Here is a 12,117-nt window from a genome sequence, read left to right as displayed (position 1 = left end):
GCACGTCCCACTGTTGAACAGCTCTTATCATAAGAAAGTTTTCCATTGCATCATAGAATAATAGTTACGAAAGACCTTGTGCGCCATCTAGTCCAACCCCCTGCCATGCAGGAAAAGTACAATCAAAGTATCCCTGATAGATACAACATGCTCTCCTGACGTTTCACCTACATCTATGGCAGGCATCCTCAGAGATTGTGAGGTCATAGAATCATTGAGTTGGAAGAGACCTCATGGGTCATCCAATCCAATCCCATTCTGCCAAGAAGCAGCACAATCGCGTTCAAAGCACCCCCAACAGATGGCCATGCAGCCTCTGTTTAACAGCCTCCAAGGAAGGAGCTTCCACCAGACTCTGAGGCAGAGAGTTCCACTGTTGAACAGCTCTTTCTCACAGCTAGGAAGTTCTCCCTAATGTTCAGGTGGAATCTCCTTTCCTTTAATTTGAACCCATGGCTCCATTGAGTCCTATTCTCCGGGGCTATTGGGAAAACAAGGCATCTCCATTATTTATATTTGAAAGCATGACCCTTTTGGAGATTAATTGGCATCCACACTACTTGGAATAATCATAACCTTTTGAAAAGGCATGACCTTGATAGAGATCGTAACTTTTTTGTAAAGTATGATCTTCCTGAGAAGAGTTAAAAACTTGTTTGAGTCAGTCTTCCTAGTGAATAATAATAATAATAATAATAATAATAATAATTTATCCCGCCTCCATCTCCCCCAAGGGGACTTGGGGCGGCTTACATAAGGCCGTGCCCATCAGTACAGTAAAACACAATATAAACATAAAAACACAACAAAAATAAATTACATAAGATGCAAAACCAATATAAGTAAACAACACAGCAGCATAAAATCAAACAGTAAATATCCACTAGTATTCATGCAAGGCAATTTAGGTTTCTCAGCTGTTAGACTGATATACCTGGTTATCTCTTTGAACTGTAGGGAACAAAGAAATCCCATCCTGGACATTGTTCCACAGATATATAAACCCCACTTGCCCAGTTTCCAACAGACCTCACAACCTCTGAGCATGCCTGCCCAAGATGTGGGTGAAATGTCAGGAAAGAATGCTTCCAGAACATAGCCAGACAGCCTGGAAAACTCACAGCAATCCGGGTTTTAGTTTTGTATTTTGAGAATAAGTGCCGCATTCCACATTCTGTATGGGTTCTGTGATTTGGAAGGAAAAGGAAGTCCCCTCCACCCTAGAGACAACTCCTGACCTCTGTGAGTCAAAGTGATTTTATTCTGTTCAGAAACAAAAGAGTCAGTTTCCAGCTGGAATTTGGTCCTTTACCTAAGGTTCATGGTCGGTTCTTCATGCAACATCTTGCTTTCTTTGTAGGGTTTGGCAATTCCCAGTCATGTGGCCAGTCTTTTGCCTGCGAGAGAACGTGGCAGAAAAGAAAAAAACGACTTCGTCTGACCTGGTTGTTGTTTCAAAGCAACACTCATCGATGGAAAGGGAAGAATCAAGGAAAAGCTGCCCTCCTGTTGAGAGTGAGAGCAGAGGAGCTGGGCAGAAGGACCAAGGGAAGGAAGGGCTCGATTCAGAGTTACAAGGCCAGCACTTCAGAAGTTACCACTATGAGGAGGCCTTGGGGCCTCGAGAGGCCTGCAGCCGCCTCCACTCCCTCTGCTGCCTGTGGCTGAAGCCCCAGCGACACTCCAAGGCGGAGATGCTGGACCTGGTGATTCTGGAGCAGTTCCTGAGCATCCTGCCCCCAGAGATGGAGCGCTGGGTGAGGGAATGTGGGGCAGAGACCAGTTCACAGGCCGTGGCCTTGGCTGAAGGCTTCCTCTTGAGTCGGGCCCAAGAGGAGACACTGGAAGAGCATTTAACACAGAACAACCCGGTGTGTAAAAAGGTAAACAAAATATAGACATATATAATCGACAACATGAACACAGTTTATAAACTCAAACTGTAACTATGTATTGTCGAAGTCTTTCATGGCCGGAATCACTGGGTTGTTGTAGGTTTTTCCGGGCTATATGGCCATGGTCTAGAGGCATTCTCTCATGACGTTTTGCCTGCATCTATGGCAAGCATCCTCAGAGGTAGTGAGGTCTGTTGGAACTAGGAAAATAAGTTTATATATCTGTGGAATGACCAGGGTGAAGATTTCCATTTTCCAAAAGGTTTTTCAAATCTTCATCTTCATAGAACTGTTCTAATTTTTTCAGAGCTTTGGGGGAATTCAAGAAGGATTAAACTGACAGTGTTTTTTTGCCATGGTCTCTATTTCCTCCTCTTCTTTATTGTGATATTCTGGCACTTGCCGAAATATTATAAAAATTAGTTCCAGTTTGTTTCTGGAAACCATCAAAACAAGAACAACCCCAACGCTTTCACTCTTGCAGTCTTTTTCTGTCATTCCTTTTCTAATTACTTTCTCAGTAACTATTGTTGATCTTTATGTTGCAGGAGGCATTTCTGAAAGAGGTCACTGACATTCAGGAGGCAGAGAAGTGTCACTCATACTCTGGACAAGGAGTGCCAGCTGTGGAGATGACCCAAGGAAATAGCACACATCCCACCATTTTGGGTAAGAATAAAAGGTGGCATGCTTTACTTTGTTAGGTTCTTGTGGGTTTTTTCGGGCTATATGGCCATGTTCTCGAGGCATTCTCTCCTGACGTTTCGCCTGCATCTGTGGCAAGCATCCTCAGAGGTAGTGAGGATGCTTGCCATAGATGCAGGCGAAACGTCAAGAGAGAATGCCTCGAGAACATGGCCATATAGCCCAAAAAAACCCACAAGAACCTAGTGATTCCAGCCATGAAAGCCTTCGACAATACATCTTTACTTTGTTTTTCCTTTCCTCGGTGCACCTAAAATAAGTGAGGAGATTGTAATAGTTATAATATTATAATATAATGCAATATAATAGTAATAATAATATGATATTATATATTATTATGATATTATAATTATATAATTTATATTACATGTCATATTACTCATAATATTACAATATAATGGTACAGTACAATATAGTAATATATAATACTGATATTGTACTATACTAATAGTATTGTATATTATATGTATATATATCTTGATTTAAACCACTGACTATTTGTTGTCTGTTTTTATATTGTTTATACAGTTTTATACTGTTTATACTGTTCTATATTGTTGTTATTATTATATTGCTGTTAATTGTATATTTATGTTTTGATGTGGGCGCCATGGGGTGCCGTCCTGAGTCCCTCTGCGGAGGTTGAGAAAGAACGGGATAGAAAAGCCCTAAATAAATAAATAATATCTTGTAAGCCGCTCTGAGTCCCCCTCAGGGTGAGAAGGGCGGCATATAAATGTTGCAAGTAAGTAAATAAATAAATCTGGTAAATTTTATCATAACTGATAAAATGTGATTTAAATGAGAGGTTTAAAATGGTCTTTCATTTATCCATGTGGATAAACTCCTTCAGCCGTTCATGAAGCGAGAGCACACACCAAACTCTATCTCTCTCTGTGCTTCTCTTCAAACTCTCTCTCCCTGCACAAACATAGCTCAAGCCTGGACAAAAATGTAACAGTATCCAAAAGTCCCAGGCTCAGCCTGTTCTGCGGGCATTGCCCAACCAATTAGCTGCATGCACCTTATTTTACAGTTCACACACACACACACACCCCCCCACAGAGATTCCTTGCATGCTCCAACATGGACCAACTTCTGGTAGGCTGTTAGGAATTGTGGGAGCTGAAGTCCAAAACACCTGGACGGAGAGTCGAAGTTTACCTATGCCTGGTTTAGAAAGAGAGGGAATGGCAAATGTTTTTTTGTTGTTGTTTGTGTCCCTCCAGGAAATGAAAGACTACCTAGATCAAGAGGTAGGGGCTCAGCTCTTCATTCCAATGGTTTGAGAACACCTCCTGAGAGCCTGGATCAGGTAAGCATTGAGCAGGATCCCCGAAGGGCCAAGAAGAGGGCAGGTGGGGTGCCCCTTCCCCTTCTCTTCCCCTGCCTGAATGAATCTATCTGCCTTCTTCTTTTCCTGCATCATGTTTGCCCATCAGCAGACTTCCTTGGTGGTGAATTGAACCATGTTGAACCATGTTGAACAGCTCCCAACCTGCCTAGTAGTTTGTTCTGATTGTTAGTTATTTTTGTCAGAAATATTAAATATTGACTAGGTATTTTTAATTACAAAAATGTGAGTTAAGCACGTGTTGCTGTGGCCCAGTCTGTGTATATGTGTTTTGTGTGTGTATATATGTGTGTGTAATATGTGTATATATGTGGTTTTGCGCATACGTTGTAATGTAATTTTTGGTTTTTGGCTTTTTAAGTCCCTTCCGCTGTGTTTTTCATTGTTTTTATGAGTGATGGCCGCTCGTTGCCCTGATAGGTGTTTTGTGTTCAAATTTGGTGTCAATTCGTCCAGTGGTTTTTGAGTTATGTCAATCCACAAACGAACATTACATTTTTATTTATACAGATTTAGGGCATTTGTATCCCGTCCTATCTCAACCTCCGCAGAGGGACTCAGGGCGGCTGCCAACTGGCACAGCACGGTGCCAACAACAGAGTAAAACAATCATCAATATACATATTATAAATATTATAAAAACAGTGTAAAAACATTAAAACAGTTCGCCGATTTAAGCTGTCATCATAAAAGCAGTCCATCATAGTCTATTAAAACAGTATCTTTGCCAGCATGTCAGTCTAGTCCATGAACGCTTGATCCCATAGCCAGGATTTCACTTTTTTCCGGAAGGTCAGGAGTGATGGAGGAGATCTGATCTCATTTGGAAGGGAATTCCATAGCCAAGGGGCCACCAAGGAGAAGGCCCTGTATAAGGATTATCCCAAGAAAGGATCACACCGCTATGCCCCCAATTATAAGGAATATCACAAGAAGGGGATAACTGAATGTATATTTGAATTAAGCCTGAAATGTTTCTTCAATTGGGATACGCTGCCACCTTATTGTTTAGTATTCAGGCTGAGTTATAGGTGTGGAAAGGATACTTAGTAACACCCTTCTGTGTTACTATAGTGTTTATTGTCCTCAGAGGGTTTAAATACCAATGACGTTCACACACAGGCTGTTGTAGTGTATTAACTATAATAAAACATTTATTTAACAGGCTTAAACTCTTAAACAAATGCGTAATGGTTTCTGTAAGTGAATGTCACAAAAGCTCTTGGTTACGTTTGATGTACAATTCTTAGATGGGTACTGGGTTCAAATCTGGAGTTAACAAACAGGAGATTATCTCAGGAAACTAATCTCTGATGATAATTCCAAACCAAATTCCCACTTTCTGGAATTTAGCCAAACAACCTTGGCCTAGCCTTCCTCAGGAATAAAAGAAACAGACCATAAGCAAGGTCCTGTTCCCACTGTCAGTATTCCTGGTTAATTCCTCTAGCCCTTGCAATTCAATTTAAGCAGGTGTGCCTGTAGCTTAGTTTGCCTCAGTCTGAGAGAGCTCTCAGTGTGGAAAGCCTCAGTGGGAGAAAGGCCTCAATCTGAGAGAGGCACTGCTGGTCACAGCTGACCTCCAGCTGTAGCGCTCAAGGGCCAGAGCTTCTCAGTTCTCAGTGTCTATGCCAGAGATTTTAAGGTTGGCTTTGAGCCCATCTTTGAATCTCTTTTCTCTATGTGAGAGGCCTCAGTCTGAGGGAGGCCTCATTGTGAGAGAAAGCCAAGGCCTGAGAGAGGCCTCAGTGTGATGTAGGCCTCGGTATTTGAAGGCTGCTGTGTGTAAAACTACTGTGTGAAGCTGCTGTGTAAGTTCATTGTGAGTGGGGGCTCTGTGAGAATGAAGCTGTTTATCTGCATGAGAAAGAAGCCCAGCGTGGAAGCAAAGAAGGGAGTATAAAGAACTTTATTTGTGTTATGGAAACCATGTTCTAGTAAATAGTGCAACTATATTGTTTTGCTACAAAGAAAAGCCTTCTATGGAAGAGATAACATTGGTCTGTGTGTTTTTCTTCACTTTTGGCTACCGGTGCGGAGTCATGATGCTTCTAATAAGTTACTGTGCTATATGTTTATGAGAAGGGTCTTTTGTTAATAAGCCCACCCACCCAATAATTTTGACTCTTCTCCCAGGTAACCTTGGAGGAGGTGGCTGTGTATTTCAGTGAGGAGGAGTGGGCCCTGCTGGATCCGGGCCAAAGGGCCCTCTATGGGGAAGTAATTGAGGAGAACCTGGCAATCGTGGCTTCTTTGGGTGAGTCTCCCTCGTTCTCTAGGTTGATCTCTTTGTAGATTGTCCTGCTTCTTGGCAGAATGGGGTTGGATTGGATGGCCCATGAGGTCTCTTCCAACTCTATGATTCTATGATTCTATGACATAACCTCTGGGGATACCTGCCTTAGATTTGGGTTAAATGTCAGGAGAGCATACTGTGTTTGGTGGTTCCTATATAGACTTGTCCACAGCTACGGGGTATACGATAGACTCCTGCCGTGGTTAGAGGATCCCTCATATCTTTTGCTGGATTTTCTTAGTGGGTCTGTAGATAGTGGTTCTGTTTCTTCCTCAGCTTCCCTACGCGGTCAGTGGTTCCCTTAGAATCATAGAAACATCGAGTTGGAAGAGACCTCGTGGGCCATCCAGTCCGACCCCAGTCTGTCAAGAAGCAGGGAAATTGCATTCAAAGCATCCCCAACAGATGGCCATCCAGCCTCTGTTTAAAAGTCTCCAAAGAGGGAGCCTCCACCACACTCCGGGGAAGAGAGTTCCACTGCTGAACAACTCTCACAGTCAGAAAGTTCTTCCTAATGTTCAGGTGGAATCTCCTTTCTTGTAGTTTGAAGCCATTGTTCCATTGCGTCCAAGTCTCCAGGGAAGCAGAAAACAAGCTTTCTCCTCCCTGTGGCTTCATCTGACATATTTCTACATGGCTATCATGTCCTCTTTCAGTCTTCCCTTCTTCAGGCTAAATAGACCAACAATTTGCACTGTTTTAAATGGTTTTTAATCTAATTTTAATGTTTTATTTATTATGTAACTGTTGTTTTATCTGTTGTATATGGGGAGCATCAAATTGTTGCCAGCTGTAAGCCGCCCTGAGTCCCCCTTCGGAGGTAGAGAAGGGCAGGGTATAAACATTTGAAATTAAAAAATAAATAAACATGCTCAACTCTTTAAGCCGCTCCTCATAGGGCTTGTTCTCTTTGATGTATAGTAAGATGTATGGTAAGATGTGGATCTTGGTCTTGACTCTTGTGGCTTGTTCCTGGTCTTGCAGCTCTTCTGATGTCTGTGGTGGAGTCTCCATTGGCCTTTAGAGCCCAGTTGAGGTGGTTCAGTTCATCTTGTAGGAGGCAGAGTTTGGAGATTCTCTTTGCATGGTCTGCCAGGGCTTCTGTTTCTCCATTGACTTGTTGTTTCTCTCTTTTCAAGGTGATGGGCTGGCAAATGAGAATGAAGGAGAACCAAGGATGTGTTTGGACACTCAGGAGAACATGAAGAACAAGGCTTCTCTTTCTCAGACTGGGGATATCTATGAAATCTCTGACCAGGAAGAAATAGGAGATGGAAAGAATAAAGGTCCTTACCTCGAATATTTGGAGGACCTCAGTGTGAATGGAAGCCTTCAATCAAGAGAGAAGAACTTGGATTACAAGGGCTATGAGAAACTTTACAATTTCTTGGAGTCTGGACAAAAATTCAGTCCAAGAACACATAATGTGTTCTCTTCTCATCCAAAACCGTTACCGATGGGGAAACAATTTAAGTGTTTGGAGTGTGGGAAGAGCTTCATGTGGAAGATGAGCCTGGTGCTTCATGAGGCCACGCACACAGAGGAGAAGCCATTTCCGTGCCGGGATTGTGGGAGGAAATTCAGTCGGAGAGAACACCTCATCAGTCACCAAGCAACCCACACCGGGGAGAAGTCCTTCAAGTGCTTGGAGTGTGGGAAAATCTTCAGCCGCAATGCCCACCTGGTTTCGCATCGAACGACTCACACCATGGAGAAGCCCTTTATATGCTTGCAGTGCGGGAAAGGCTTTGGTTGGAAGTCGAATTACACTCGTCACCAGTTGACTCACACGGCAGAGAAGCCGTTTAAATGCCCCGAGTGTGGGAAAAGTTTCCGGTTGAAGCAAAGCCTTGCGGACCACCGAACAACTCATGCAGCTGATCACCCCTTTCAGTGCCTGGAGTGCGGGAAAACATTCGTTTGGAAGAAGAGCCTCGCCAAACACCAAGCCTCTCACGTGACGGAGCAACCCTATAAATGCCCAGAGTGCGGGAAAACCTTCGTTTGCCAGAAGAGTCTTATGGAGCACCAGAGCTCTCACGCAGCGGAGAAACCCTTTAAATGCCAGGAATGTGGGAAAAGCTTCAGTTGGAAGAAGAGCCTCGCAGATCATCAAGCAACTCACACAGAAGAGAAACCGTTTCAGTGCCTGGAATGTGGGAAAAGCTTCAGTTGGAAGTCCAACTTCACTCGTCACCAGTTAACTCACACCGGCGAGAAACCATTCAAATGCCTCGAGTGTGGAAAGACCTTCAGTCGGAAAAGCTACCTCACTGCTCACCAGTTGGATCATGTTGGAGAGAAACCCTTTCAATGCCGGGAGTGCGGGAAGAGTTTCATTCAGAAGGGACACGTTGCTATCCATCAGTTGACTCATACAGGGGAGGCATCATTTCAGTGCCAGGAATGTGTGAGTAGTTTCAGTCAGAACAATTATTTTGCAGGTGGAAATCTGAGTCAGAAGCCAAAGCCACGTCTCTCTTCTTTTCCCCGATCTCTGCACATAGAGAAAAATCCATTTGAATTCCAGGACTATGTCAAGGTTTTCAGGGAGGAGCCAACCATCATGGAACACATTAATTTTAATAGGGGAGAAATGGCATAAATGTTTTAAGAATGAGAAAAAAAGTTTTAGATGAGGAAAAAGCTCATCTCCAAATAATTTATGGAGAGGAGAAACACTTTCTTTTTCCATTTTGGCCCTTAGAGCTTGGACAGAGTCATGGGAGGAGGACACATGTAGAAAAAGGCTACAAACACATCGCCAGTATAATGTTTGCTATGAGGGTTGAATGAAAAGTAATGCCTCCACCTTCATAACTCCTCAACAGATGGCAGTACTGGTATGCGGCAGGTACTAGCTTGTTCAGTAGACTCTCCTCTACAGTTCCATTTTACAGGAAGCCTTAGCATTGAATGGTTGTATTGTTAAAGTGCGAAGTATGGAACCCTGTGCAGAAGGTCGGTCAATAGAATAATAGAATCATTATTATTATTATTTTGAGTGCTTCTACCCCGCCCTTCTCAACCCCCTAGGGGGGACTCAGGGCGGCTTACAAAAGGCACAATTCGATGCCCAACAGTTCACAAAATACAATATACAAAATACAATATAACAACAACAGTTATAACTAATTAAAACAATCAAATTAATACAATAGCAGCAATAAAATCATCTTGTGGTCAACGTTCATCAATTCATAAATCCATAATCCATCCAGCATTATCATCGTCCTTTCCTACTCTGGTCGTCATTGTCTTTTATCCATCCGCCAGCTTACCCAAAGGCCTGGTCCCATATCCAGGTTTTTAACTTCCTTCTGAAAGGGAGAAGGGATGTTGATGACCTAATTTCCCCGGGGAGTCCGTTCCACAAGCGAGGGGCCACCACCGAGAAGGCCCTGTCCCTCGTCCCCTCCAGTCTCATTTGTGATAAAGGTGGGGTCGAGAGCAGAGTGGGAAGAGACCTCATGGACCATCCAGTCCAACCCCCTGCCAAGAAGCAGGAATATTGCATTCAAAGCACCTCTGACAGATGGCCACCCAGCCTCTGTTTAAAAGCCTCCAAAGAAGGAGCTTCCACCACATTCTGGGGCAGAGAGTTCCACTGCTGAACGGCTCTCACAGTCAGGAAGTTCTTCCTCATATTCAGATAGAATCTCCTTTCTTGTAGTTTGAAGCCATTGTTCCGTGTCCTAGTCTCCAGGGAAGCAGAAAACAAGCTTTCTCCCTCCTCCCTGTGACTTCCTCTCACATATTTATACATGGCAACGTGCAGTCATTGAATTCTTGACAGCAGAAGGTGTCACCCCAAAGGAGATTCATCAGAGAATGCAAGCTGTTTATGGTGATTGTGTTGATGTGAGTACTGTGCGTCGTTGGGTGAGCAAGTTTAAAGATGTTGAGGTGGGAACATCTGACTTGCGTGACAAACAAAGAGTTGGACGTCCTGTGACAGCAACCACAGAGTTTCACAAGCAAAAGGTTGACAATTTGATTCTGGACGATCGTCGTATCACTCAGAGAGAAATATCAAGCACAATCGGCATTTCTGTTCCCGATAACGAAATAAGATCTGCGGGGACATCATTATGCTTCTGATGAAGACGTTGAGAGAACTGTGAGACGCTGGTTGCGGAAACAGAGTGTCGACTTCTTCCATGACGGCTTCATAAAACTTGTTCATAGTTGGCAGAAATATATCCAATTGTCTGGTGATTATGTGGAAAAGTGAATAGTAGTAGTTAAAGCGCACAGAAATAATTCTAAGGATTATTTCTGCATTTGAGTTATTAAAATATTCCCATCCAAACCCAAGTAACAAAGGTGGAGGCATTACTTTTCATTCAACCCTTGTAGAATACATGAAGAATCAGTGTTGTTCTAATTCTTCACAGAATTGGTAGGTAGAAAGTTTCTTAATTAATGGGATAGCTGGAGTGGTCCCAGATGTTCATCTTTCTGAGGCTTTCAGACGCTGAAGATGAATGGCAACAGTGTGAAAATTTAGCCAGATGTGTCGTAATTAAATTATCTAATACTCTAAAGCAGTTGTTTCCAACCTTCCTGATGCCACAACCCTTTAATACAGTTCCTCATGTTCTGGTGACCCCCAACCATAAAATTATATTCGTTGCTACGTCATAACTGTAATTATGTGCTGTTGGTGTCACGTTGCCAGGGCTAGTGGTGAGGATGTGCTGGAGCATGCTGGGATGGGCCCGCTCCAAGCAGGTGCAATCCTGGGCCAGGCCCAGTGCCAGCAGTGGCGCCCAGGTGTGTGTACCAGAACTTATTGAGTGGCTGCTCCTGGAAGCAGGGACACTCTTAATGAAGTGGTGGCTTCACCAGCACCGCCAAGGCCACCTTGCATGCCACCTGGGGACTTGGCGGGGCCACCTGTCACCGCAGGAGCAGCCCAGTCCGCCTGGCAAGCTCGGTGCCCTGGTACCTGGCCTCAGGAGGAGCGGAGAGGGCAGAGGAGGGGACCCCACCAGCGCTTATCCGCCACTAACAGCCTTCTTCTGCTGCTGGTGGTGGTGCTCCTCGCTCTTGAGGAAGTTGTAGACTGTGGATGCTGTAGACATGTGTTTTCCAATGGTCTTGAGTGACCCTTATGAAAGGGTTGTGTCACCCGAAAGGGGTCGCGATCCATAGATTGAAAACCACTTCTCTAAAAAGACAAAAACCCAGTATGAGAATTCACCCAGGGAGGTCTTAGTTAAATTCTCAACCTGTGGGTCCCCAGATGTTCTGGCCTTCAACTCCCAGAAATCCTAACAGCTGGTAAACTGAAGGGATTTCTGATTGTTGTAGGCCAAAACACCTGGGTTGAGAACCACTGCTGAGTCCCAACAATTTATTTATTACTGTCGCTTATACCCCGCCCTTCTCACCCCAGAGGGGACTCAGGGCGGCTTACACAAGCAAGGCACAATTCGATGCCCGCATTACATGACAGCCAAAAACACAACATCAGTTAACGATAGCAATTATAGCAATGATGACAATTAACATAAGCAATAATTATTATCGGCAAAACAACCATAAAACTCGTAAAAGCAATTAAAACAATAAAAGCAATACAAACCTCATTGCTGGTCAGCGTTTAACAGACTCATAGTTTAGGTTCTACTTTCCGCACATTGTCAGTCCTATCCATCTGGATTCCATATCTAATTGTCAGGATGCCCAAAGGCCTGGTCCCATAGCCACGTCTTTACCTTCCTCCTGAAGGCAAGGAGGGATGTTGATGCCCTGATTTCCCCCGGGAGAGAGTTCCACAGGTAGGGGGCCACCACCGAGAAGGCCCTGCTCCTCGTCCCCACCAGCCTCACTTGTGATAGCGGTGGGGTCGAGAGCAGGGC

General features: G+C 44.0%; 1 pseudogene; it reads left to right on the top strand.

The window, feature by feature from the left end:
* Positions 1-11,844, top strand: part of LOC132765304 (zinc finger protein 585B-like) — a 46,922-nt pseudogene extending 35,078 nt beyond the window's left edge.
* Positions 11,845-12,117: the final 273 nt, after the last annotated feature.

This window comes from Anolis sagrei, chromosome 2 (assembly GCF_037176765.1).
Source record: "Anolis sagrei isolate rAnoSag1 chromosome 2, rAnoSag1.mat, whole genome shotgun sequence".
Classification (NCBI taxonomy): domain Eukaryota; kingdom Metazoa; phylum Chordata; class Lepidosauria; order Squamata; family Dactyloidae; genus Anolis; species Anolis sagrei.
This window is presented reverse-complemented; position numbering and strand designations above follow the sequence as displayed.